General features: G+C 39.9%; 1 protein-coding gene across 3 annotated transcripts in view; it reads right to left on the bottom strand.

Moving 5' to 3' along the window:
• rab27b (RAB27B, member RAS oncogene family) overlaps positions 1 to 25,960 on the bottom strand; it is a 56,418-nt gene that overhangs the window by 22,366 nt on the left and 8,092 nt on the right. Inside the window, exon 2 of one of the 3 annotated variants that reach the window (XM_020650619.3) lies at positions 14,155 to 14,265. The exons of 1 other annotated variant lie outside the window; for it this stretch is intronic. The gene's annotated coding sequence lies outside the window, so the exon portion shown is untranslated. Of the gene's footprint in view, positions 1 to 7,392; positions 7,653 to 14,154; positions 14,266 to 25,960 lie in introns of those variants that run through there. One more of the 3 variants, XM_020650618.3, reaches the window with a different exon arrangement.

Here is a 25,960-nt window from a genome sequence, read left to right as displayed (position 1 = left end):
GGTCGAGTCAGTGAGTCATTTTGAGACTCAGAAGTAAAAATGTCTGCTTTGAAAAAAAACTCAAAGATGTGTTGTGAGGAAACATCATACTCTACACATCTACACATACGGACCAGTGAGTGAGCAGATTGTGTTTACACTACTACTGTTAAAACTTGGGACATTACCATCTCCACCCATATGTTCGGCTGATCTCAGGCGCTGGTTGTTTTATCACAGCAGTGATGCAGCTCACAGCGCATCCTGTTCATTAATGTATTTCCATTTGCTTACTGCATTGTACAAGAAGTGATGGTCTTCAGAATATAATAACGTCCACTCACAATGGAAAGACGTAGACATGAAAGTTTAATTTTGGGGAAAGCCAGAGTAGAAGACTTCTCAGCTCACATGCTGAAAACGGAGACTGAGCATTAAGTTACAGGTCATACTTGAGTGAGCATCGCTCTTAGGACATTGGTGACTCTCACATTCCAAATGCAAAGTCTTCCTGTCACAACCATTTCAAGAACAGCACCGTAATTGTGTTAAATCAAGCCACGTTACCTGATCAAAACAGCACACTGTTACTGTGGAATTCAAACTAATGTGTAAAGACACAAGTGAGCATTGTGCTCAAAACCCACAGGTCTCATGACTTCGATAGCCTTGATTATTTTAATCTAACATGGTTACGTTTAACGGCAAAACAAACCTCGGCACAACAACTGTGTGCAGCAAGTGTGGGGGGCTGTGATTGGAGGTCTAGGAAAAGAGCTTTTCTACCTCCTTGGCAGATTCTAATGTACCATAAACTCTGGGGGGAAAAGCCAAAAGACTGCAAGGTTTTCCTTTCTCCAAAAATATTTACATTCAGTTGGTCTTGTTGAACTAGAAATCATCTTTATATGAGGTGTGTGTGACTTCGGAGCCAACCACAACTGGATATTTGAGGAAATTCAGTTTGTTGAACTTCTGCATTGGCTTCATTTTTCATCATTGGAGGTTGCCGCTTGGTTTGGCACATGGCAATGATTGTTTATAAATGGGTCACATCCACTTTAGCGGTGTGAAAAATTCAAACATGTGTTTTCATCAGTTTATAATCAACTTAACATAATAAATTGTTTTTTCTTGTATGTCTTCGAATGAGCTTCTTTTAGCTACATTGATGAAACACTGATGAAAGCCTCTGGCCGTAACACATTTGTTTCACTCAGCTGCTGTTTATCTTTATTAATTAAAGTCTAAAATTGTATTGCATGTGCTGATGTTTTTCCCTACAGCGCTCAGAAAAGGTGAGTTGTCATCAATTGGTCCCAGAACTGCATTTCTGCACTGTGAATGGGGACTGTTTCCGTCTATCAGGAGAAGCCTTCTGTAGTGCTGCTGGTGCTATACCACTTGGACTATAACTGGACACCGAAACTATTCTGTGTTTGTTCAGTATCTGTTAATAGATGTGTAGACAGGCCAGACTCGTCAAAAGGAGAAGGCAAACAGTCCTTACATAGAGACATAAGATAACAAGGCAGTCAACATTGCTCTTTCACCACCATGAAGGAGTCCCCTGCTCCCACCTGTTCCTCTAGTCCTGGCTTCTTAAAGATACATTGACTATCACCAGGAAACTGATACACACATTGATGATGACTAAAAACAGTAATCAGAGCACAAATGTACCCAATGATATTGACTTCTTTCTTTTTAAGTGAAACACAAAGTAATGTGTAAACATCAGGGGTGGGACAAATACACTTAAATGAAAGCAGTCAATATTAACATGATTAGTTACCCGTGTGTGATGAGTCACAATCAATATTTATTTGATTTTCCTACTCTAACCAGCTGGTTTCTAACCTGCCAATCCTCCCTCTTTCATAGTTCCTTTATATTCAATTTCTTTTGTATTCTTCTCTTCTCGTCTTTACTTTCTCTTCAGTTTCAATGCTTATTGAGCTGATCAGTCAGCTGATTGAATCTGTGGTCCTGCTGTTTGCCTCAGGGCAGTAAAACACACATCATGATCAGCTGGAGAATCCACCCTGCTCTACCCTGTCTTCTGGGTCCCAAATGAAAGTCACCCGGCTCCAGTATACCCACTGAAAAGATTTCTAATCAGACACTTGTCTTGTTCTGTATTTGGGCTGAAGTCAGTTTCCCTTTATTATTAAGTATCAGAAGGTGTTGTTAGCTGTTGTGTTTCAATCAGAAACCGATGAGAAGAAGTAACGTCTGTATGACAAGCATTCACTGTTCCAAATCTAATATTCACTACCATTGTGTTTTGCTGCTTCTCAATCTAATTATGGGTCTCCTTGTTCGACCTTTTCAGGACACATCTTCAAAGTTTTTTGAGTTTTCATGTGAGCCTGAAAAGCAGCACAGCGGTCTACTACTCAGAGATGGGGATATCATTCTAAGAAGTGTAATGCGTTTCATTATTACATAGTTTCATTTAATGGAAGATAAAATCATGTGAAATCACTTTTGGTTAAATCAAGCCTCTAAAGCTCTTTTAGTCAAGGACTAGAGAAAAAAAAGAACATACTCACTGCTTATTTGGATATCATGTAAGTGTCTTTAGATCTCGTCATTCCGTGTCAATTTATGTGCATTATGAAGCTACGAGCTAACTAAAGAGCGCTAACATTAGCCCACTTACACAACAATGCAGACCACAAGGCAATTGCAGCTCGAGCAAAGTATGATTTTGTCCACCACTTGCTCTTAATCAAGCTTAATTATGGTGCATTCCATTTGATAACTCCTTCGTGTGAATGCGAGTGGAGAGGGGTTGGAGGTGTGTCGCTGGAGGAGAGCGGAGGCTTCAGAATAGCGGAGGTGTCACCAAACAGCAGTTTGTTTTGTTTTCATGGGTGACATCTACTGGATCAAAAAGCCGCGCATTCTTCCTTTAGGTAATAACATTTCTGTTAGTTCTAAATTCAACAGAGATCAGATATGATTCGATTTCATGATCGAGTTGCTAGAATAAAAATTACATTATCACAGGTTCAGTTTGCATCCATAATATATATAAATGGAGCTTCTGGTGGTTTCTGTCTTGCTCTGCAGCCTCCTCTTACTCTCCTACACTTAGTGCCCACAGGAAGAGGTATCTACAGAACTCATCCTCACAACATTAGTGAAAACTGTAAACCCAGAGTCAGGCAAACTGGACCACAAATAGACATGACCACAGTCTGAGTGCTGAGACAATGTTAAGATTCATATTTCATGATTAACTGCTTTAAAGCTCCTGCGAGGAAGCTTCAACTTGTGTTGATTGTAGCGCCCCCTGTGGACAAAGTGGTACCATGTCCTGTCCTGAGCATGCCTAGGAAGTGTTTTCTGCCACACAACAAAAGCTCATCTTGCTTTACTGTAACAGTCAAATGTTGAATATTTGCTGTAGAAAATGATCCTTCTTGAGCATGCTGTATATCTTCTTGTTTTTGTGACACCTACCCCCCAGCAGTGGTTAAAGGTTCCAAAAATAACCATTTAGAAACCAGGAATCTAATCTCTTGTGTCCTCGTTTCTTTTGTAGTTCGTAAAGAAGCATCAGTAGTCATTTCAGTCTGTTTCATAACCAGTCAGAAACTCCTCACAGGAGCTTTAAGACAAACAGATTCAATTTGAATGTAGGTCCATTAACTTTGGAGCAGCTGCTGCATTTAAAGGTTTCATAGATTCACTGATAAGATGAAACTTCTTGTCACTCTGGTTGTGTTTCCGTTTGAGTAATGAGTATCAGCATTTAATCTCTGAATCAGTCAAACTCTGTTTTGCTCTTGCTGTTTGCTGCACATCTCGCCTCTTATAAACCTTAATGCAGTGGTTCTCAACTGTTGGGTCGGGACCCAAAAAGTGGGCCGCGAACGTGTTTTCAGTGGGCTTGGAAGAAAAATTGTCAAAAAGTCTATGAAGTGCTTTTTTGAACAAGATAACTTTGTCCAGTTTCTTTGTTATATTCTGTGTTGAACCATCTGAGGTTCAAACTGCACAACTTTTCATGAAATAAAATCTGATTAATTAAAAAAATATCAGAAATTTGGGTCGTGGTTCTTCATGAAGGATTTGGTGGTCGGTTCTGAAGCTCGACCAGTAAGAACTACTGCCTTAATGAATTGTATTTCCTGTTTTTTGTGTATTCTTTAAAATGTTACATTTGCGTAATAGATTTTAATTAACTATTAATAAATGAATTATATTTAAAGATAATGCAACAAGTATGTTTACATTCTTTTATGAGTATCTCTAATCTTGATCAATATAAATCTAATTTGTTCGCCTTATTTCTCATTTTTAAAGTGAGTTATTCCTCCTAAGTTTCCTGCTACTCCATCACAAGAATTTCCCTGTTTGAGCTCATTACAGTAAACATCCATCCATCCATTCACTCTTACATTGATGTTTGTTGAAACAGGTTTGTATGTCCATGGAGTCGTTCTTTTTTTTTTTTTGTTCAATTTTCTGATATTTTGATTATGACTGTTTTCTATCAGATTCCTTTTCACTTCAACACTTTGACACACAGTATAATGCTCATGAGAATACAGCCTGGATTTAAAAGAGTTGTAAGATCAACTGAAGCTGGAGGGATTTTATGTAAAGTTACTGTTTTAAGTGGGTCATCACACAGCCTCAGCCCAGTGAAGATAAATATATATCATGGCATGTTTTAAAGCCTTAACATCAAATCAACATCAGCGTTATGTTTTCTTCCCTTAAATGCCTCAAAGTTTGCCTGAGAGGAAGAAAACACTAACACGGTTATGTTTTTCTTTTCCACAGGGGGTTCTACATACAGTGTAAGAAAACACCAACGTCTGTTTGTTCTTCATGCATGCATGACGGAGTCAAATATTGACCTCAGAGTCTCCTCGGTTATAAATCCCAAAAGAGGAAATGTCAAATCCCCACATGGAGATTTCACATAAACACAGGCAGTCATGTCCAGGTAATTCTGCAGATTTAAATGACTGATGATGATGATGATGATGATGATGAATTTCCCATTAGCAGTCAAACCAGTTTTTTTAGGAAAACGCTGTGTAAACAAAGATGGTGGGTTTTGTTTTTCCTTCTGTACAGCACACAAGGCTCCTATTACACACTGCTAGACTCGCAGTCAAGTTCACATGTCACATTCAAAAAGTGTTGGTGATAGGAAATAGTGCACCTTGGTTTTAATTAACCACTTCAGAGATTATTTCACCAGAAGGTCCAGAAATCAAAATCTCTGTTTCCTAGGAGACCAGGCCAGTGAGGTCTTTCATTTTCACCTCACCTAATGCTGTTCAATTTAATCATTTTCCACATCAATCACAACTTCAGTTGGCATTTCTAAAATCATTATGCATGTTTAATAGCAAATATTGTGTTTCGTCTGATGGGATATGAACGATGTGGAAAGGACAGAATGAAGAAAATAAATTAGGAGTGTCCTGAAGGCTACGGCCGGTGTTCCAATAAATCCCATGTGCCTCTAGTCAGTCTTGTTAGTTACAATGCCACAACAATTTGGTTAAGTAAAGACACCAAAAATACCTTCCCTGGTTAGGTTAAAGGTCATGGTTTGTGTTTGAATGTGTGACTGCTTGATACCACTGCACACGTCTGCCGCGCCCATCCACTCAAGTCAATCCTGATGTTTCCTCTGAACATACCATGGCAGGTCTCACATGTTTACAAGAAGCGTCTCTTCACTCGGCTCCCCTTAAAACATGCCTGGAGTCTTGTCAAAGGAGCCTGAGTCCAGCACGCATCAAGCTTAAGAGCAGATCCACTCAGACAGAAGGTCACACATTGGAACATAAGGAGCATCTGGTCAATTTTAAATTTAACCCCCATGGGCAGACTCAAGATCATAACCTGGGAAAGGCTAAGTAACCTGTTGTTGGTATGTTATTATCGTCTGATCTTGTGCACTTCCAGAGGGCTTTGGTCGTGCCATCGGATGGAGCATACTGTGGTGCACACGCATGCACAAGAGATACATTTTTAATACATTGGATAACTGAGCAAGCAGCCATGTTTGATGAGTTGGGAGTGGGAATGGGTTTGCAGAGAAATAAGCTACAAAGATGTCGTTAATGGAAAACAAAAGAGAGTTGACTGCCATGTTTTTGGTATAGGCTGACCATATATGCTGTTGTTTTGTTATGTTCACATCAGTATAATGACGTCAAAGCTTCCTAGTCTTATAAGTTGAAGGTCACAGAGATTTTTGGATAAAAACTGCAGCACGTCAGGAAACCGCTAACACGTTTGCACGCTGGAAACGCTGATTGTAGTCAAGGACAATAACACTCTGAGCTATCCAGCTCAACAGCTGTCATAACAGAGTCACAAGCTTGCTCACTAACAGAATAGCAGCAAGTTCCCACATTTTTTCCCCTCCCAAGTCGTACTTGCACCACTGACTGACTCCTTTCTAATAACTTTGTACCTGCAAGCCATTTGAAACTGTGGTGGGACCGGGGCCTTCGAGATACGACATAAAGAAGGAATTTAAATCCTGTTGTCGCCTTCAAAACTTCCCTGAAAGTCTCAGAAGAAGAGTAAATTAGTCTTGGGTGACGTTTTCACTTTCTTCTCTGACTTTTTCTTCATATTCCTTCCTCCCTTGTAGAGATAATGTTGAAAGCTTTTTAAGGCAGGCTGACTTTGAAAAATTAATAAAAGCACAACATGAGAGCTTATTTCTACGATGCTTTTAGAAGTGCTTTGGAACAGGACAATGGAGAATGTTAAGTTGGCCTCATTTGTCTGCCAAAGGCTGCAGCTTTTCTTGAACATTTCTTTTGTCAAATCCTGACCAACCTCTTTCTATTTCTTGCTCTTACTCATTCATGTCACTAATTTGACTGTTATGAAACGCTGCTTCACACCTAAAGTGAGGCTAATCAAAGTTTCCCCATTCCCTCTTGAAAAAAAGATAGAAAGAAAGGCTTTAGTCAAAGTGGTGTCACGTTGTCTGATCGGAACACAAATTGAATCATGTCACACATAATAAAAATGAGATTGACTTGAGAATTAAACAGCCCCGAGGGTCCTGCTTTGCTTCTGAACTTCTCCAGTATCATGAGACCGAGCATGAGAGTAGATTTACAACGCTCAGAGTCCAGATAACAAGCCAGCCTGGATGATGCAGCTGAATGCAAAAACACAGCAATAGTTATCTGCTCATGTAAAAGGATGTGAGCACATCCACAGAAACAATTGCACCAAAAGAGGCCCTTAGATTTTTCCCTCTTAAAAACTTTTCATGCTGAGTTTTGGTCTCTGTGTTTGTGCACAGAGCCTCCCTGCCTGCAGCCTGTCACATGCCCACGAAAGTCAGCAAACAGCATCTGAAATTAACTTAGCCAAACAAACATCCTGCTGAGCGTCTGAGCGTCTTACCTCTCAGTCAGCGGCTCCTCAGCTGATTCTGCAGTGTGAGATCCTCAGGGAGATACCAGCCTTCCAGAGCAGCTGACCAGCAGCCCTGCATCTACACCCACAGACGGATGGACTGACAGACTGACTGACTATAGGAGTGACTGTGTGACTGTGTAAGACTCTGGACGACTGGGTGGCTGACTCTCGTTGAGCTAGAGGCAAAAGAGCAGAGAGACACTCCCCTCCCCGACCAGCTGACTCGCTGCCTGGCTGGAGGGAAGGATTGATGACTGCCTTGTAGACTGGTGGTTAACCAACATATATTTCTGCCTGGGAAATTAAAGAAAGACTGAAAAAAAACCCACCATGACTTAATTGAAAAACCCAATACAAATCTTATAAACTGACCAATTTAGCAGTTTTCTGATTAGCTAAACTAGATAATTGTTTAAATAACCACAAAACCAAAATCCATATAACTACAAGACTTGTTAACCATTTTAATAACCAACTACCCAAACGCCTACCTAGCTAACTAAATGATAAGCTGACTAGTGACCAGTATTTTGCCAAGTTACAGGCCATAGTTGTTAAATGGTTGGATGAAAGGTTATCCCCAAAACGGAAACACTTTTTCAAATGTAATTATTATTTACAGATTACCATTATCCTCTGTCGTCCACTACTTGCCTTCCAAGCTGCTAGTCAGGCTGTAAGCAATGCAGGACATGGGAAGAAAGTTGTATCCAGAAGTCCTTTATCGATTTTCCTGACTGGTTTCAGCCAGTTAGTGACTTTATGTTCGAAGAACCAACCAAAAGCACTGAACTAAACTACCTGACCAACAAACCAGTTCATTGACTAACTGAACAGCTTAACTGACCTTGTCTAAATTACTTAAAGAGTGACTGACCAGCCAACCATTAATTAAAGGCTGACAAAGTGACAGAAAACAATACTTACTGAACTGGCTAACTGAACAAATATTTTGACCTTGTTAAATCAAACCAATCAAACCAATGACAAACTTTTTGGTGGCCATTTTTCCTCAGAAGTTGTGTGATCAACTTTCCAGCTAACTGATGAACTGACAGACATAACAAAGAACTCAATGACCAACTACTGAATAAAACCAATTAACTACCCAACTAAACTGTTTACTGACCAACCGACTTACCAGGTAACTGAAGTACAAACCAACCCAAGAATTTCACTGAAGTTACTAACTCAAAGAGCGACTGCTAAAATAGTTTTACTGGCTGAACTGGCCAACTGATTTTAAAAACTTAATGCTGAGCAACTACGAGAGCAAACAAACCTGGTAAGCTGGCTGATTTAATTCGTTGACTGGTAGCTTTAAAGCTAATCAGTTAGCTGCCTGTTTCTTAGTTAACTACGTACAGAGCCTTCAGATGCAGTTATGATGATTCTGTCTGCCCCTTTTCCTTGTCCTTGATGTTTCTCTTCTCCCTCTCTCTGTTGATCTTAGTAAAAAGAGGGTGGAGCTGAGCTACTGTTGGCTAGCTTTGAACACACTCTCTCTCTCACACACACACACACATCCTCACCCACACACCCTTATCAGTTAGAAAATGCAGAGCAGGTCAGCCTCAGGTCAGGCTGTGTGTTCATGTGTGTTGTGTGTGTGTCTGTGTGTCTGTGTGTCGGTTTGTATGCACGTGTGCACGTGTGTTTTAGTGTGTGTGTGTGTGTGTGTGTGGGTTGTAGTGGTATAACAGGAAGTAAGAAAGAAAAATATTGAATGTTGCATTTCCGTCATGCAAAGTTGAAACAAAACTGACTCTACCATGTGATGTAAAACTGTTATCATTGTGCTATTTCTAATAAGATTTACTTTAAATCAGTCGATCATCTCAGCTAGATATTGAACTGCTACATTAGAGTTTCAGTCGTTCAATGTTACAAATTAGACCGATACTAGTTATTAAGCTGCTTAGTTAAGCCACTATTTAAGTCATCATGTCTCAAGAAATCAGTTAAAACGGATTTTAATTGTTAACAGAAAAGTGATACTTTTTTTTCTTTGTGGGGGGCTTTTGCAGATGTTAAATCTTATCTCTTTTTTTTCTGTGGTAAACACTGTTTTTTGTGTAGTCACTGCATGAACTGGTGGCTACATGTATCTAGTTATAAGATGAATGATTTGGTATTTACCTCAGCCAATGAGAATAGTTCTGCTCCCTCAGCAGTTTTTCCCAGCTACGATCTTTATTTATTAAGGGGCTGCCCTAGTTAACAAGGTTTTTGAAACAGGACCTAATTATCTGGAGAGGTCTCCTTCTTTATACAACAAACACCCTGTGATCCAAAAAGGGAATCACATTATAGAGTACATTCATGCAAAAATGAACCCTTGTTTTACTCTCTCTAGGGTGTGTCTAAAAGAGCTGCAGGCATAGTTCACACTATTTCTGGTAGCTAATCTGTGGTTCTTATTCTCTATTTATCTCTATAAAAAGATATCTGCATGCAAGTGCAGCTAAGAGTCCCTTCCAGAAAAAATATTTCAACATGAGTGACAGATCTGCTTGATGCTGATGATGACAAATCAGCGTTTTGATTTCCACACATCCTGGAATGAATCCTGACCACCATTCAGCAAACAAACATTATAAATGGTGTTTCCTTCCCCTCTTGGGAACAGACTAACAGAGCTTTCATTTTTACATGTTTACCAATATGTATCATGGTGGTGTTATCTTTGCAAACGTAAGTCCCAATAACTGTAAGTAAGTCACAGGAAAATATGTTTCTTTATCAGGATTATACTGCTAAAGAAAGCCTGATTGAAGCCTCTGTGCAACTTATTATTTACAGATATACTGAAACTCACCAGAAACAGATGAAAGGGCGTTCCCCTTTAGGATGTTATGAACCAAGAAATGGCAGCGTTTACTTAGCAGACATACCTGTGGGAAAGAACTCCGCCTCACATTTGATCGGTTGCTGCTCAATTTAAAATGCAGCACAAGGAAAAAGAAGTCTTGGCTAGAAGTCGCTATTATGTATCAGGGTACAGCCATTCATCCTGATACACATACACGTTACCATGGTTACAGACTGATCTTTCATACATGAAGAAGATTGCTCCCTTCACAGCTCCGATGTTCAACAGATGGAGAGAGTACATTTGTATCGTAATGCAGCCTCTGAAATTACACATTTTATCTAAATATGTCACTTACAGATTTTTTTGTGTCAATGTCTCAGCTCTCTACGAGTGAAGCTACTCAAAGAGAGGTCTGGTGTGTCCTCAGACTGGGACACAGCTTCTTTATGAGCTCCTGAAGCATAAGAAAAACTTGAGCATGAATCATTTATTGTTTTATAAATGGCATAAAGTATACTTGAATGTTTCCTTCTAGACACCCTCCCACGTATTGGAGGGTGTAAGAAAATAGAAATTGTGTGACTGCAGAGATGGGTCGAACAAGCTTAAATAAATAATAAAGAGAGAGCATCTCCTGGCCTCTCTCAGCTGGTTTAGAGTCTACATGTGTCCGGTCGGTGAAGCATCATGCAGCTCGTGTCGGTGACCTTTAGGCCACGTTAAAGGCCACCTAACCATAACAGCGACAGTTACCATGACAAAACAAGATCCATCACGGGCTCTGCAAGAAAAACTGACAGCAGGAGACAACATTCAGTCAGTCCCATAAACGAATGGCACATGTATCTCTGTTCCTTTCTTTGCTGTAAGAAACACCCAAGAGTTTAAAGAAATGTAGGCAGAGAAAGTTATATTCTCTCTTAAGATGAATCTGCATTGTACAACTGTCAAAAAAAAAAAACTGGCAAAAGTGCTTCAAAGAAAATAAACAATCAAGCAAACAGTTAAAGCATTAACTATTATTTATCTAAATTAAACAGTTTAAAAGTATGACACATACTAGGATTGCACAGAATCTTATATTGGGCTGAAGACCAAGACTGTATAAAACATGGACGTAGGCTCAGTGATGTCACCAGTTGGTTTCTGAAGTGTAGTTTAAAAGCCCAACAATGGCGGTCGCCAAACTGTAAGTTGACCAAAAAGTAAGTTTGAGACAGCTCAAAGACGTGGAGTTGAGCCTCCTGGTAATCAGCTACAACAAACCAACCTGTCAGTCAACTCAGCCACGCCTCGATTTATGCAAAACTCCAATCCATATGATCAAAACAGATGAGTTGTAAAAGAAAATCAACCCCTTTAAAGCGTGTGCAAATAAAAACATGAACTTTCAACGTGGGTGACGTCTATCAGATATCAAAGAAAACAAAGTTTATAACACCGAAACATTGTGATAAACTATCTCAGTCATACCGCTCAACAAGCAGCAACCCTGTTGATCCACCGTTTGTTTATGTTTGTTTATGTTGACTCTTCACCTTTAGTCTGTTCTGTTTGCGCATATTAAGATTATTTTCTACGTTCTTGTATTTTATTTTATTTGCCTTAATGGCTGCCTGCTGTGTGCATTGTGTTTGTCTTTTTATAGTTTGTAAGCTGCATAAAGCTGTATGTTTCTTTAACACCATTTCACAAGGCTAATTTCCCCTTTGGGACAACTTGGTATCTAAACCAATCTTATCCTAACTTCACAATGTTTATCTTCTATATGCAACAGTGCGTATAGTTCACTGGATGAGCGCTGTTGGAGCTAACATGGCGGCATCAGCAGGACAATGACATCACTCCATGTCATGAATTCTTCATCCTGTCATTCTGCTACACATGATTTGTGTAATAGGGTTGTGCACTGAGCCCATGCAGGCACAGATATGAAAGACAACTGGAGCAAACGGTGGATCCATCCAAACAAAGCGACTTACATTACTGAGATGGAATTTTCCAAATTTTTTACAGCATCCCTCAGAGACTTTATACATGCATGTGTTCGGGTGTTTTCTTGCCCTGGATCAGCATCAGCAGTGGCACCAATCTGTGCCCACGAACCGCAGCAGAGATTCTAAGAAACATTTGAAATCGCCTCCACCCACTGTAGCTGAATGTGAAAAGGCCAGCGGGGTCCAAACCAATCTGCTGAGACTTTGACACGCTTCCAGTCAGGGACAGCAATCCCCCACGATTCCCAGTGAACCAGAAGGAAGCCCTTAAAATTGATTGAGTTAATATATTGGTTGGGTCTCACCGGAACAAAACACAGATGAACAAATGACGCGGGGATGGAGAGGAGCTCACTGTGAGGCCTAAAGCTCATTACAGAGACACACAGCTAGCATCAGTTTCTCAGGGTCCACTGGTCATACTAATGTTATTACTGCTATAAATTCTGACAACTGAATGTCAATGGGGGGAATGCCGGGTGTCTTTCTCTCTGTGTGTGTGTGTGTGTGTGTGTGTGTGTGTGTGTGTGTGTGTGTGTGTGTGTGTGACCATATTTCCTAACTGCCAATAATAAAAACACAGCCTGTCCGCTGTATGTACACTTATCTCTGGAGTCCACTTTAAAACATTTCAACCTGCAGTAAAGACATTTCCTCTGTCAGTTATCTGTGTGTTGTTGAATACTGGATTCTGATTGGTCAATTACAGTGTTCTTTTCTCTGTGATTTCTGTCAAGCGGATCTCTCAGTAAGGACGCAGCTCTGATCAGAGAGGTTCGAGGACCCTGCTCAAGGTATCAGTGCACAAAATGTACCGTCAATCCCTTATCTTTGGCAAAAAAAACAACAAGAAGGAAAGAGCGCAGCAAACTACAACGATTCAAAGAACCGAAAAGCCAATTAGAGAGAAAGTGCCAACATTGAAGAAGAGACTTTAAATGACCATAAAAGAAATGATGGTTTGGACTATGGCAGTGTTTAAAGGCTGGTTAATTTAGAAGAAAATGCCGACTCTCATCGACGGTTGTAAGGCAGAAAACATTAATCATGTGCCAGAGTGATCCTCGCGATCTAAATCACCTCGTCTGCATCAATTTAAATTCTCAGTTTTCAACCCAGTTTCCAGCAGAGTTTGGTCGCTGTGGAAAATGATATCAAAATAAGAATGTGACGATTTGCACACTAAACACTGAAACCCCATGTCTACAGGAAAAAAACACAAAGACAACAAATCTAAGAAATGTCATAAAGTTGATGCAAGCACCAGGTCATGTAACGGCTGGAACAGGGTCATGTTTACAACTCATCCCCTCTTTCTATAACAACACTCCCTCTAAATGATCACATGTAGCCAATGGGGTGCCGGTAGCCTAGTGGTTATTGCACGCACTTCATGTATAGAGGCTATAGTCCTTCAAGCGGGCAGGTTCGAATCCTTTCCCGCATGTCATTCCCCGCTCTCTCTCTCTCTTCGATTTTTTTCTCTATCCCCTGTCTAATCTCTACATGATAAAGTAAATTAAAAAAAAATTATCACAGCCAATAAGGACACCCCCCCCCTCCCGACCCCAAACGGGAAAACCAGTATATATAATGGACAGATGGATGGATGTATAAATTCTGAAGGTTACAGGAGATTGCTATGTGTCAGAATCCTGCATCATACTACATCATCGTTCACTTGAAATGCACCACCCACTTTCAGCCCTGTTGCAAATATATATATTGATATATAAAAATATATCAGTTTTCTCTTCCAGGTTTGAGTTCACTTAATAATACTAATAATAAAATATAAAGCTTACTTGAGGTCCTTATTAATTATTTGAATTTCCTGGTGTTCAGATAAAATATAGATGAGACTGAAGATTCCTTCATTTACAGTAAGCTTTACAGTTTATGTTTCCTTTGTTTATGTGTTAAGTAGAGACTTACCACTCAGAAGAATAAAACAAGCTGAAGTCTTTACAAACTTCAAATCTCTCCAGGTGTCGGCTCAATTCGATCTAAATCTTCCGCACGAGTGTCTGAAGAGCCTTAGCCGAGCTGAAGGTGGAAAACAATCGGTCAGTCATGCACTTTTTATTACAGCCCTGTTCAAAACACCGGAGGAATTTTTTATTTTTTTCTCCCATTTTAAACTGTTTACCCAGGGAGAGACACTCAGCAGAACACAACAACGAACTCTTTCTCCCTGTAAGAGGAATCATGACAGCTCGCAAGTGAAAGGTCAGCAGTTCAAATCCCAGCAGGAAGACGAAGCTACGCCTGACAAATATAAGATGTTTTTCTTCTTCATCAATAGTATGTGTAATGTACAGACTAACAGCAGAGCTCAAAAAACCTCCATCATTGTGGAAATGTCTCTTTAAATGAAACATGACATCACTAATGAGCAGCACATACAAGTCAGGTTAGACATTTGAGTCAGATGGTAATAATGCTACCGCAAATCTGTAACTGCATTACAAAGCACTTATCTTTCCCTTTTTCATTTATAATATATCTGAACTTTTTGATTCCAGAGGCTGATTTAGTCAAGTTTTGCAGCTTCTTAATGTCGAAAATGAAACCCTACAGTAACTTGCTGTAAGTCAGGAAGACTATATTTCACATTAACGGTTGTTGATTTTCTTTTTCTCATTCATCCCTTTCATTGCGTGCTAACTCACATGTCATGATGTCATCATCTTGGGCTGTATTTGGTAAATCAGCTGTTTCATCAGCTGCTCCCATCTGTCCAATAGCGTGGTGTCTGACCCTCATCGTTAGCCTATCATCTTTCTGCTCCATTTTTAAATATGTTTTTTAGTTCCTTCATGCTGCCGCTATGCCCGCTGCTACACACACCCCTCCCTCTCCCCCGAGTCATCACAGAATCATCATCCATCAATTCATCGTCCATCTGGTCTCAGCAGCTCATCAGCCACCACCAACACCCACATCGAGTGTCCGGACTCCACGGGGGAATTTAACGTGCTGCCGCTCTGTGCAGTCACCCGTCAGTCCAGAGATCGTCTGTCAAGCCATACCATCACATCATTATATAATAAAATGTACAGTATAAACAATATTCTCTTCATGCACCTGTCTCTCTTGATGAACTAACTTACTAAATGGTGATAAACGGTCGTGAGACGTCGTGGTAGTGTTGCATAAATTAGGTGCTTTATTCAGTCAAGGCTGTAAACAACAATCACAACACACAGCCATTTTCACAACAACTAATCTCAAACAGAAACCTATCAAGACACTTTCTACTGTAATTTAAAAAAAACACTCTAATCATGTTTCTTGGAGAGTGGGCTTAAGGGAATTTCAATTTACAGTAAACACTGTTCTCTTTAACGTCTTTGTACCAGGCACAACAATGAAAAGTTCTGTTTTTTGGAACACACAGAGGAGGGGTTTGTTCTGGCAGCTTCAGAAGAGTAAATACAGCACACCTGTTTCAAGACATCAACAAAATTAAAGGCTCAAAAATTTAGATTTTCAGATATCAGCAGATATGAGCATTATATAACTATTATGGAATATTTCTTGCAATATGTGCAGACATGATATTATTTTCTTCATACACTAAAAGGCAGGGTTGGTAACTTTTGAAAACTAGCAAGATTTTGAAAGTAGCATTCCCTCAGTGCTCCGTCAGGGAGGCGTCTGATTGGTTCATCAGATTGGTGACCTCGTGGCAGACATTGGTCAAAGTTTTTACAGGCTTACAAACTGCTACAGATGATGGATTTTCTTAGTTCCTTATTCAGAGAACATGAGTTATTAATGTCTGTCAGGACCTAAAGACAAATTCAACCCAAAACTTAAAAAGTGTATCTGGAGAAAATTACCAACCCTGCCTTTAATGCAGAGAACACTGCTGCGGTACTTCGGTATTGTCATAATTGCACAGACATTTCAAATAGGAAAACAGCTATCATCATGTCAGGTCTGAAACTACAATACTCATCTCCATATTGGTTACAGACAGTTTTTCCCCTTAACATTGGCAGAGCATTGGTCTCATAGATTTTCGACTGGGCATGCTCAGAAAAGAATGAAGCAATTGTTTAAAAAAAATAAAAAATAAACCTCAGTTATGTCACTTCTTAAATGAAACACATCCTGCATGACATCATCATGCTGCACCTTAACAACAGTTCCTCACAAACTGAAGGAGAACAGGTACTATCTGTTTAGAAACACAGAGACAAAATGTGACAGACATCGTTGTTTCCTGTCAGCACAAAGGAGAATTGTAGCCGAACAGCTGATTGTCATGTCATAATGTCGTGCTCGTCACAGGCCACAGAGACGTTATAGCAGCAAATTGCACTTGCTGATGTAACAACCACATCCTGTTTTGGATGAATACCACAGCTCCAGAAACAGCAGATTAATGATTTATTGATAGATTTGGGCCTTCTGATGGGATGACGGCATGCATTCACAGGATTTAGGATTTTAAAATACTCAAATACTTCAGACGAGAAATAATTATAGAACCTCATCAGACTTTTTCCCAAACTATCAATACAGGCCGCCAAACAGACGACTAGTCACTTAAATACAGCCTGCTACTTTCTTCTCTTGTTGATTGTCATGAGACAGTCATCTAAATAACAGCCTGAGAGCTGCAGCTGAGGCAGGTCTTAAGATAGATAGATAGATAGATAGATACTTTATTGATCCCGAGGGAAATTCAAAGCATCCAGTAGCAGGTTACAAAGACGTACATGAAACATTTGTTACAAATTAAACCACAAAACCGACGTGTGTGAGTGTGGCAGAAACTGACTGATGCTGCAGCTGATGGTAACAGAACAAAGGTGTGAGTAGGCGTGTCTTTCTCAGCATATCAAAATGGCACGTTTCCTTTTTTTCAAATCTTAAATTGTGACTTTGAACTTCAGTTCTTGAAGGATTAAGCTGAGAAGGTTTATCTTGACACTCTGTTGTGTTACTTTTTTAAACAAAAATATCGATATCAGTATCAACGCCAAAAATCCCACATCAGTCTCGCCCTACTGCATAAAGGTTTACGTGTACAAAAAAAGTCTAGTTCCTCCATAAAGACAAACAGTAAAGAGTTCATAAAGTATTCATGTGCTCATTAAACCTTACACAGCTTGAGTTTTGAAAAAAGTGTTCCACGTCTAGAGATATGAAAATATGTCTAAAGACAGACGTGTGGTGGTTGTCAAGGCCGTTCCTCTTCATGAAGACGGTCTCGGAATTCAATGGAATTAATTGAAGGTAGAAAAAAACCAAAAGAAAACATGTCAGGTTTAACTAAGAAAGAAGGTTAAATTAAGAAGGAAATGAAGAAGAGGAGACAGAGGATAAAGAAAGGAAGGAGAGGCTGACAACAACACTTCAGTTTAAAAATGCATGAGTCTCCAGCCTCCAGCAGATTGCCTGTGTGTGTGTGTGTGTGTGTGTGTGTGTGTGTGCGTGTGTGCGTGTGTGCGCCCGGTGTGTGTGTGTGTGTGTGTGTGTGTGGAGCAGCGTGGTGTTAGCATTTAACAGAGGCAGAATGAAGAACAGATAAAGAACAGTTTAGCGAGTCGTCTCACATCATGTGCTCATGTTGCACACAACCTGCTGATGTTCTTGAATGTGAGACAGGAAGAGATGCCTCTGTTTGCCTCATAGTAATAATTCACATCAGCTGAAGCTCAGGGAGAAAGAGTCACAAGTCCCATAATGAGGAGGAGGAGGAGGAGGAGATAACAACAGCCGGAACTAGGAGAGATAGAGGAGGAGAGGAAAGAGCAGATGATGAAGCAGGAGGGAAAGATGGGATTTGAGGAGGGGGAGAAGGAGGGGGAAAGAAAGACATAAGCAGGAGTAAAAAAAACAAAGACTGGAACAGAAGAAAAGAAAAGAAAAGCATGCATGCTATAAGATGTAGCAAGAGGAAAATGGCAAGAAAAAGGAAAAGAAAGGCTACAAATGAAGAAGCGGTCCGAGTGTGTTAATGTGTTACTGCTGTTAAAAAATGAAGCCAAAGTGTAAAAGCAGACTGCAATACCTCAAGTGTCCACATGACGCTGGCTCCAAAGTCAAGGAAACCTCATTCAGTCCCATACTAAAATGCATTTCAGCAGAACACAACATGTTTTTTGCCTGGTTTAAAAAAAAGAAACACATTTTGTGTCAATGCCTCATTTCTTCATTGACATTTTGCAACTCATTGGTTTTGGTTTTGGTTTTTTTTAACCCAAAGAGTTAAGCATACTAGGAGCACTGCTCAGTGGACTGACAGGTGAATGTGTTGCAGCAGTTTGATTTTGACACACTACATACTGCTAAGCAGAGAGCGCACCAGAGCCTTTAGGGGTTCGGTGCCTTGCTCAAGGGCACCTCGGCAGTGCGCCGGCACCTCTCCAGCGAACGGACCAACTTCCATATTATGGTCCGTACCCGGACTTGAACTGGCGACCCTCAGGTTACTGCCACTGACAGGAGGCTTAAGGCACACCTCAAATCCACTTCTAAGACTCTTTCTAGACTGATTGAAAGTTAGGTTGAGATAGCATTTTTAATACGGTGACTGCCATCCTTCGGCTTCAACACTTCTTTAGAAACTGCACCTGTAACTCCTCTCTCCTCCATCCTCACCTCCTCCATCCTTACCTCCTCCAGATTCTTTTAAGGAATTGGAAGATCCTTAATGGTGGTGGAGGAATGATTTCTGGGTCAGTCGAGGAGAGAGGGCGCAGGTATGCTCAAATTAATGTAATGACACAGGCACCCAATAGCTTACTTATTGTATGAAATCTACTTTTCTCTGGTGCACTGTTTGGCACATAGTTCAGCTGCAGCTCTCTTTTAATTTGATTGACTTTACATAATTTGCAGCCATGTTGATAAAATCATGCACTTCTGCACATCTTGAAAAATGATGAGGGGGAACACTCCTAAATGTATTTAAATCAAAGCCCTCCGTGATCTGAATAGTAGTAATTCAGACCCCCCGTGGATTCAGATCTAAACCACCACAGTCGTAAATAATTAAATCCTCCTTCAAACTATTCAGTGCATCTCATTGACTTTAATGAGTGATGTTAGCATGTTCACTGACATTGTGAGACATCGATATTTTCACAGTTAATAATGCAGAGGAGCAAAGGGAGAAGGATGCTTCAAATGCAGCTTGAATGATGAAGAAAATCTGTTCTGTTGCTGTGGAGATATCTACAAACTGCCCTGCCCACAAACGTGATGGTTTGATGGTCACTGAGGTGCTACTTGTTCATTTCAGGTTACTGATTCAGGAAAACAGACAACAACAAAAAAAGGTTGCTAAGGAAACCTTGGGAAGTGTCAAAGTCCGACTATCGACTGAAGCAATGCGTAACAAATTTAGCAAAGCATGTGGATGTTAACCTGCTGGGAGGACGAAGGCTGGCAGTGCTAGCACACTCAGAACATTAGCAACAATCAGAAAACACATGACACCATTGACCTGCGGACAATTCAAATTAAATTGTGCTCAAATCTTAAAGAGACAGTAGCAGAAATTAATCGTTTCAAGCAGAGGCTGAAATGAGGGATTTTACTGACGCCTGTATCAGATAATTAAGGAGGTTTTTGAGCTACACACTTCACACCGCTACTCAATAGATGTCCCAGATTGACATCTTTAAAGGTAAAAGAGAGTGTTATAGATCTCCTTTAAGTTATTCGGTAAATGGAGACCAAGTCCACACAGGGGACAGGAAGTGCATTTCATTGCTTGGCACTGTGTGGAGTTGTGGCAGTCCACCATTTTTACTGGAGAGAATCTTTAGCTATAGGAAGTAAAACAATGTTGTCATTGTTGCTTCTTTAAATATGTGATGTACTCCTAGCTATTGAAACAGCACAGTGAAGTGTCAGAAAGAGAAACGCCTTTCAATTAGGTGCTAAGTCCTTTTTTTTTCTGCGCTTCTTTTAGTTGAATAAAGTTTTCTACCCAATCTTGGCGCAGCTTTCTCTGAAAAGACAAAAATCTGGTTTGGACTGCCAGTTCAAAAACACGCCTTCATTACGAGCAATTAAAACCATTAATCATTTGGTATAAGACACAAGATGATCAAATTAGGAGCCAACACCTCTCCTCCGTCCTCTGAGTGAGCGCAGTAGGAGGGATGGCAGCATCAGATGTAGCATCGTGACCACTAACTCTTTGCACTTGAAAAACAACTCTGCACCTCTCCTCCTCCTCCTCCTCCTCCTCGTTTTCTCTCCCTTCTTCACCTTCTAGCTCCCTTCTCTCCTTCTGGCTCCGTCACCAGGCAACTAGCCTTTCCTCCCTCTCTCTGCTGTTTTTTTTTCTTCCTTTCTCTCGTCTTTGTCACTCCCTATTTTCACAAGCATTAAACCTCCTTCTGTCTCAGGCTGTGCATTAGATGTACACTCACAACAGGTTGTTTTTTTTGTTTGTCTTAAGCACAATTCCATCTCCACTTAAACACACTCCAGCCGAACCTTATTGTTTTCTGAAACGTCAACTCTCACAGCCTCTAGTGTCTGCATCGTGTGTCGTGATGGAGAAACCTGTGTCAGAAACAAAACCTCATCTGCATTGAGAGGATGACAGTTATTGTACAGGATACTGTGTGTAAAATGTGAAATACTGACCATGTCTACACGATCTTATCAACTTCATTTACTTCTTAAGCTAAGATCTGCTAACAAGAGAATGCTTGACAAAATAACAGTTCTATTTAATTACTCCTAGGCAAGGTCGTTTTTTTTTCAAAATTTCAAGGCAAGGATAGACAAGATGGTTTGTAGAGCACCATTCATACAGAAAGCAACTTCAAGTGCTTTAAACAGCTAAAGAACACATTTAAGACACAATTAAGAAGAAATATGATATTTAAATACAAAATATACTAAATGTAAGCCCACCAACCATTGGTTTTACCCGCTATAAGTTGCTGAATGCTTAGGCCTATAGCTGGTTCATTCATAACCGTCTAATAGAGGTGGGCGATATGGGAAAAATATCATATCACGATTTTTTTGGGCAAAATCCCGATCACAATTTTATCACGATTTTTTTCATACTGATCTTTAGACAAATTTGTAAGTTACTGACCAGTTCAACCAAAATTATTTCCCTGTATAATGTTTTTAAATGCACAAAAACTGCACTGACAAGTTTAATCTATTTGAAAAACATCTTTGTAGGAGGTCTGGAGGTCTCACCCAGAACATCTTTAGCATCAGAAATGTCTTTCCCTCAATTTGATCAATATTTATGCACAATTTGAAGGTTTTCCTCATCACTTTGAAATGATGATTTAGTTATGTATCGTCTTTTTACGTTCATCAGGAACATTTTCACGCAGTGATGCAGTCATTTAAAAACATGTAGACTTTGAGTTCTTGTGTTTCTGTTCTATTTTAGCCCTGCAGAGTTCCTACAGCTGTAGGTTCATACAGGTATATGAAGCTAAAGCTGTAGGGACATCACTGGACTAACTTTAGTTTGGTTTATACATAATCAAACATAATGTGTTCATTCTGTGACGCATGATCAAAGTAAGTTTTACTTACGGGCGGGACATCGTTGATTGACAGACAGACAGTCACCATGGTTACTCACTCTCACCTGCCTGCTGCTTTGTAACGTCGTCTAGTGCAATCCCTATAAATTCTGTAATCACAACAGGTGAGCTTCGGGTGGAGAAGCTTGATGGTAACTTTTAAAAACTGACAGAGAGCAACACCGACAGCAACATTTGAAACACCGGGGTTATATCTCCACTGACTGTCTGAGCTCCTCTCTGTTTGACTCTCTGCAGACTGTTAACGTCTCTCCGGCTCCTTAAACGGTTTCGCTCTCCGAGATGTAAACTTAACTGTGCACACTATGCGGATAAGTTAACTGTTGCTCAAGCCGTGTCGGTTTGGAAAAATATCACAACAGTTGCATATAACCGGGATGGAGTTGTTTTTGCGGACTTAAGTTTCGTTCTCACCACTGCGGAGCAAAAGAGGGGGAGACGCGTCTGTGTCGGAGCATAAACTGCAGCATGATAGAATAAACACATAAGCCCGGTTCTACGATCTCTCTGCTTTGGCAGATCGTCAGCACGTTGAAATCCTTCACGATCTAAGATCGTTATATCGCCCACCACTACCGTCTACCCTAGTGATGTTGAAGCTGCCTGCATCAGGCCGTTCGAGTTATTCAAGAAGGGATCTAGATACCTGGCAGTGCTTTCATGTAATCTTCTTCAGGAAGAAATCACTGCGAATTTAGAGCTGTGTGAATGTTGTACATGGAGAGGTGATGTTTATATTCAGTGCACCCACAGAGGTCAACATAACAGAAGGTGTTAAAACATATATAAAGAGTAAGACAAAGGCATCTCTTACAAAGGGAGGTATGATTCCAGGGTCAACTTTTAAAAAATCTGAACTTTCCCTTTAACACCAGCATCAGTGTGTTTCATCAGAGAGCAGTCATTTAATTCACTGCTCAAAACTGGATGACTTGATGTCTAAAGCAGAGGTATTTATTCTTTCAAACTCCTCAAACAACTTTCTGTCACTCTCCATTCTTTCTTTCGGCTACTCTCTCTCTATTTCTCTCTATTTCTCTGGCCCAAGTAGCTTTTTGTCTCCTCTCTCTCTCTTTGAATTTCATTCATCCCTGGCTCATCCTGCTTTCTGCCCCTCTCTCTCTCTCACTCGACGCTCTTTGGCTCCACTTGAATCTGAACGAGCAGAGTTTTCGCTTGAAGCTTTTCCCGACAAAGAGCTGTGCAGAGACTGACGTGCATGAAGCAAATTACTCACAGCGATACGATACAGAGAGAGAAAAGGGAGAGAGAAGATACTGTAGGAGAGGAGAGGAGAGGAGAGATAATCACTGCTTCAACAACTTGAAGAAGGAAAAAATATCAGCTGTGATTAAATTAAAAAAAATTCTTCAAACAAATTCTTCAAACTGGCTTGTTATGTACTTTTCATAACTGAATACTAATTCATAAAGGATACTTGAGGAGCTTCCCATCCTAACATTTAATCTCACTAGGATCCACTTAGTTATAAAGTCTCTGTGACGACCCTGAGGTTGTCCTGATTGGTGTATAGTTGTTACTAATCCTGTGTTTCTGTGTGTCCGGTACATTGTGAGTGGAGAAAGGGCTCATTGGGTCGATCAGTTTAAACCACATGTATTAATAATATTCAAACAATACATATGATGTTGACTCAACTTCAATATTTTTTTCAATCCAGTGCATCGTTTCTACGACAGAGGATTAGGGCCACGTTAAAAAATAATAATAATAATAATTTTGTCGTAAATTTACGACTTTAATCTCGAAATTAAAAAAGAAAAAAGAAATTAACATGGCCCTAATCCTCCGTCGTATCGTTTCAGAGCTTGGGAAAAACTAATTCCAGTTGTTGTAAGGAAATATTGCATTACTTTGAAAACATCAACTTGACCTCCTTGTCATTTAATCATCCCCTTTACTTCATAATGTTGAAATTTATGCATGCAAATCAAGCATTTTATTACTTCTAGCAGAACACCATAGTGTAATAACCGTTTTCCCATGCAGTGTTTCACAATCATTAGCAACAGATTACGGCCCCTTATTGTCTAATTTTACTATAATAAATCAAGCTAATAGCTGTTTAACATTTTGTTAATTAAGGAATTACTCTGTTCTCTATCCTCATACACATGTAGAGTAAAAAAGAAACAAAGAAAGGAAAGAAATTAACATAAAAACTGTCAAGGCAGCACTTTTATAATCATGACTCCATCGCTGCCTGACTCCTGTCTGTCAAAGTTAAGAAAGCACAGAAGAAATATTTTAAAATGGCAAGAAAAAAAATCATGATGTCAAGATTTATTTTCAACAGTTGTCTCCAGCTCTGCCTCCTAGTGCTCACCTCTGTGTTACAAACTCTTTGATTCTGAGGTATTTTAAAGTCTAAGCTCACAGGTACACAAAAGAAAAAGCCTCCGTGTGAAAGAAGAAGAAGGTGTGCAGACACACAGAGAAAGAACTGAATAATTCATCCAGTTAAAGAAATATACAAGAGGAGTGAGTGATGCAAAGACAAGAGAAGAGTACAGATTGTGTTTATAGACCCATCATGGTGCTTCAAGGCGGTGACTTAGATCTCATTACGTTTTACTTCATTAATCCATGGTGCCGACTTGAAGACAAGTCCTTTGACGACCAACACTTTGAATCCATCAATTATTAAGAAGAGAAAGTTATTCTTAAGACTGGGTGTCTTTAGGGCAGCAGCTAAGTTATTGTCTAATATCAATAAATATTGCTATTATTTTCTTAATTCATGTCAATAAGACATCAGAGAGCTGTGATAAGGGACCATCACTGCAGCATTTATTGAAAGCCAAATGGAAAGTCAATAAAATGATGTGAGTCCAATCAGACAAACCCCAAATATATCCAATGAACATAAACGTACCAACAAGCAGCAGAAGACGGTAGTAATCTGAGTCGCATATGATTTTCTGACATTGAACTATACTGGAGTCATGAACTCATTGAACTCAGAGCCGCCATGACAGACACATTGTTGCCGTGGAAACACCGGATGTTACGTCAAAGACCCCTACAGGAAGCGTAAGCTGCTACTGAAAGCTGTCGTACTGTTGCTGTATGTGCTGCTGTGATAAAAACTTTGTGTTAATTATACTTCCATCAGCTCGTCGGTAAACATATTCTCTTCCTCAGGTCGGTTTCACCCGATATCTTCATTACGGTCAACACAGAGTTCGTTTTCATCGGCCTAAACACCTACTTTTGTTATTGTATTGATTCAGAGCCCCCTGGTGGTGGAACTTACATACTGTGCCTTTAACTACTAGTGAGGAAGACAGCAGATATTTGATCACACTTGGATAAAGTGAGGCTTAGCAGTGATTGAGTTTAATCCATAGGAGAACATTTTAAAACAACTCCTCATGACTCAATTAGAAGAAAAACAAATCAGTCAAAAAAGATGACAAGAAGATGGGACATTACAGAAAAACAATCCTTAATCTGTGTTCTGATGTTCAGAGAGTAGATCATAAAGGATGCACAAGCAGCATCCATCTATCCAACAGACACTTCAGAGAATCTCTGCTGTCTATAAATCAACATTAGCCTCCATCATTAAAACGGCTCTACACTGTGAGGAGTTCACCATCATGAGCAGAAGTAATCCGGGTATTTATGAGCGCGGATAAAAGTGCCCACAGAGAGGAGAGGATGTACTGCCGAGCTGATTTACTGGCCAGAAGAACAGTATTCATTATTGATCAAAGACTCATACACACATCTCTCTTCTTCTCCCTCTGTTAATCCATCCACGTCTGCGTGTTTCTGTGTGGTGCACGAGGCTTTTGAGAAATGTATTTTTGATAAGTTTCTACTCAGGAATTTAAGTCTCAGAGTTTTTTTTATTTATTTCTTATTAGACATTTTTGCTCTATAGAAGAAAAAGTCCTTAAATCCCCCCCCCCCCCCCCCCCCCAAAAAAAAAAACAAACCCAGTTCACATGTTATTATCAGTGTTTGGACTAACACATTATTAAGTAATGCATTACTGCTGTAACACCACTATTTGCAGTAACTATAGTAACGGATAAGTTACTCTAGATTCAATAATTACTGTCATTTAAAGCACTCGTTACTTTGTGTGAAACAGCCGACAACAACAAGAGGGCGAGGTGACGCTCACGCCAGCACAGCAGCATCCTGGGAGAATG

Source organism: Labrus bergylta, chromosome 17 (genome assembly GCF_963930695.1).
Source record: "Labrus bergylta chromosome 17, fLabBer1.1, whole genome shotgun sequence".
In the NCBI taxonomy this organism is placed as follows: Eukaryota; Metazoa; Chordata; class Actinopteri; order Labriformes; family Labridae; genus Labrus; species Labrus bergylta.
This window is presented reverse-complemented; position numbering and strand designations above follow the sequence as displayed.